A 3,999-nucleotide genomic window follows, 5' to 3' on the forward strand; every position below is an offset into this window, starting at 1 on the left:
TTTTTTTTTTTTTTTTTTTTGTTCCCACTTGTTAGGCAGATATGTCTCCCATTAGATGTAGCCAGCATGTCTTCGGCACACAAAAATCGGGAAAGGACATTTAAAAGTATAATTATAGGAGAGCTTATTGAAGTATGACACTACTAGTCTCATCCTCTGTACAGACAGGGAGGGCAGCAGATGATATGAATGTGTCCATGTCAAGCAAAAGGCGGTTTTCTAAATACTTTCTCACGATGCAAATATTTTACATTTAGATACCGCTGATAAGGGCATTCCATTTGCATATCCCAGTCATTGAAGTGACTCGGTGTTGCATTCAGCTTCTCCTCAGCTATTATACTGTTAGGCAAAGGCCCAGTGTCCTTGGACTCTGTATCCAAGGTTACAGTATTTTCTACACTGTATTGTCAGACCACTTTCCCTCGCTTTTAGTTGAGCGCAGGCTAACACACACTGCGATCCGCTTCGGTTATAGCGTTCTGGAAATGTAACTCTTTTGGTGTATTCTGTTTCATTAATGAAATTAAATGTGTGAAACAGTTTTTTTTTTAATGTGCTTATTCTCTCTTTGAGTTGCTTGTGGAAACTGAATTTTGTATTCTGTGTATATCTTGATTTTTCGGTTTGATTATTACTGCGGTTAATTTAAACTTTGTACACTGTTAATGTTCTTTTGGGTTCCTAATAGGACTGTTTCCCTCCTTCCCCCCCACCCATTGAGTGTATAATATATTAAGTGATATGAAGTACCTTCAAGCATTAGAAACCAGTCAAATCTAGCTGTTGTCACGTGGTGGTTTTTTTTTTTTTAAATCCCCCAACTGTTTAATCTTTCTTTGTAAAGGTTTGGAGTTGTGATAAAGAAAAAAAACACGTGAATCACTATGTTCTTTCCACATTTGAATAGTCCAATAATGTTTCACCTTTGGCAACAGTTGGCTTTCTCATAAAATGTATTTTGAACTAATCAGCTTTTCCATTTCTTGGAGTAACCCTGTAGTAAAAATGCAGTTACAATGAAGTACAGTCTATGAGGTCAAGGAAAGGGAACGTGTGAAGAAAATCTAAAGGATACATTGTTTCCTAATTAGTAACGTGTTAAATTAGTGAAATTTAGAATGAAAAAGATTTTTTTTTTCCAATAAAACCTGCTATTGTGCAAACCACTTTTTCTTAAAGTGACTCTTGCTTTCTGGGCATGTATTTAATCTCGGTTCTTTCAGTTCCCAGGTTAAAACATAAATATCATAGTTTTAAAGGGAATATTTCTACATCAGAAAATGTTCCTTTCTATTGTGGTTCTTTCTGCAGCCAACTGACTATTCATTTGCCTTGTGATTTAATACAGTAGTGGAAGCTCTTGTTTTAATTAGTGCTGTGTTAGAGTTGTTGCTGGTAATTTAAACTTGATGAGAAAAGCTTTTATTGCTTTTACTTTTGAATATGTGATTTACATCACTAATCCATGAAGTGGCTTAATCTTCTTGTTGAATCTCAGTGAAATGTTGATCTCAATAAAGAACCTGTGATTTCTGACAAAAATCTCTACAGTGACTTGTTGCAGGGGATAGCTGGCACATCTCTACAACATGCTGTTGAATTGCTTTGATATCTCGCCTTTTATGTCCAGAGCGGGTCTGTTCCATCTTTGTGTGGGGTCCTTTTGCTGGGAACTTTACAAGGCCAGAGGCTAAGAAACAGACTTTAGATCTACCCTCGGCTTCTCGGTGTTTTGCGTGTATTACACTTTGAGAAGTCTTTTGCAGCACTTGTTTCAATGGTAGGTAAAACAATGTTTTGATCAATGAAATATTGACTGTGATAGGAGCCTGCCTCTGGTTGGAATTCAGCAAAGCCCTTTAGCATGTGTGTAAATTCCATTGATTTTCTGGTTCTTTAGCAAGTGCATAGAGTTAGGCATGTACTTAAATGCTTTCCCCGGTCAGTGGTTAACACTAACAGTCCCTCCCCTCTGCCTCCTGTCCCGGTGCTCTACTGGAGTGCATGTTCTTCTTTGTCTAGTGGCCAAAGCAGGCCATTATCTCAAAGGCTAACACATTATCTCAGAATATTGTTACCCAGGGGTATGCTTGTAATAATACATCCTACACTCAAAATGCAAAATGGAAAAAAGAAAAGATTATGCTGTCAAAAGCTCTTAGGACTGTCTACTTCTATAAGCCTTGACATTTATTTGAAAGTACAAATAGGAGTAATTTGAAGTTTAATGTGAATAAGTTTATGCCTTGCCTTTCAGCATAACAACCAAGGTTAGAAGAATAACTTGATGGAGATGGAGGGGAATACAATTGCTTATACAGCGTAATGATGCTTTGGCTTTGGCTTCTTTCTAAGCAGAGTTATACAGATCGTAATATTAAGTCCCTGGGCACTTATAGAACGACTTTATTGCAAGGCAGTTCTTTATTTGGCAGCTGTTCTTTGTGATTAGCAAATGTTTGAGATGCCTCACCTAGCAACTTTTGAAAGTGGGCTGCAGTAGGTCTAGAAACCTGTTTAAACAAGGATAGCTCCTTGCTAGCAGTGGGGTTACCTGTCTGGAAGAATGACCTTTCCTTCTCAAATCCATCTAACATATTTCCAAATCATTTAGTTTCATCAGTTGGTGGCAGTTCTGGAATTAATACATGTACAGTTCTACCCTTTTAACTTTGCTTGCAGTTTATAGGTATCTAGTTTGATTATTGCTGGCCCCTAGTCTAAGGGCTATTTTTCTGTTGTCAGGGTAGTTCCTATGCTGGAAGCACAGGACTGGGAGTCGGGAGACTTGAATTCTGTTCCCACTGGCTTCAGTGGAGGCCAGGATTTCTCCTGTGCTTTGGTTTGCCCATCTGCAAAAGGCAGAAGAAACTTCCTTCCACATCGAGGAAACTGAACTAAATGCATCCCCGTTTTTAAAGCAGTCCTTAATAGATATCGCTAGAGAAACCTAGAACGATATAACTGTGTACTGGAGGGCAGCAGTATGAGATCAAAAGGCCACTTTTTGTTAAGATTCTTGGGGTTTTTTTTGCTGTTTTGTTTAATATACCACAGCTAATAGCAATTAAGTTTAAAGAAGGTTTTGCACGGGAATTGGGGTATAGCTACTCAGGGGAAACAGTAATTTTGGGACACTTTTTTTAATTGCCTTTGACAGGATAAAGATATTATTCCCTGTAACTGAGTATTTACAATGCTTTTCCCATGCCCAAAATTTTGGGTTCGTGTATGCATTGGGTTCACATTATTCATTCACCTGCTTCTCATTTCTGTGCCTCAAGAGCAGTCTTCAGGTTTCTTCTCCCTTTTTTTATTAATTAATTTGATTTATTTATTTATTAATGTATTTATTTTTGCATCTCCTTGCCCAAGTATGCAACTAAACCCTGTTATTGGCTGTGGCCCATTGCAGGGAGCTTTGACTTTTCTGCATGTTTAATCAGACCCAAGAAAAGAATCCCTTTTGTTCTTCTTTTCCCAATGAGTAGTGCTCAGCATGTTGCATCTGCCCACTTCAGTGACATTCATATCTTCACAGTTGGTTTGAAAACTGATTTCCAGCCCTGCAGCAATCAAGTGTCTCCCATTCCAAGCAATCTGATTCCAATCAGATTTTGTTTTCTCACTCAATCTCTGAGGTTCAGGCTGCAGAGGCCAGATGCTGAACCCACTAACAGACTGATTTACACTGGTGATAATTCCATTGATTTCAATCATTCTGGTTTACCTAGGGAAAAGAAAAATCCTGCCTAGATTATCTTCGCGCTGTCTGGTTCAACATTGTCTAACACCATTGGTCATTTCTTGTGCTTTTTTTTTTTAAATGAACATACTAACATTTCCGATACAGTTACAGAAGACAAAAATACTGCATGAAGCCATTTGTTGCCCCCTTCCTGTTATGAGAATGATGTGGTGGCATGACGTGAAGGTTTGGATTTAATGGTGAGCAATGCCATCAAGTTACCAGTAACCGATTTACAACATTTTAAT

The sequence above is a fragment of the Gavialis gangeticus genome, unplaced genomic scaffold, assembly GCF_001723915.1.
Source record: "Gavialis gangeticus isolate Ggan-Ray unplaced genomic scaffold, GavGan_comp1, whole genome shotgun sequence".
Classification (NCBI taxonomy): domain Eukaryota; kingdom Metazoa; phylum Chordata; order Crocodylia; family Gavialidae; genus Gavialis; species Gavialis gangeticus.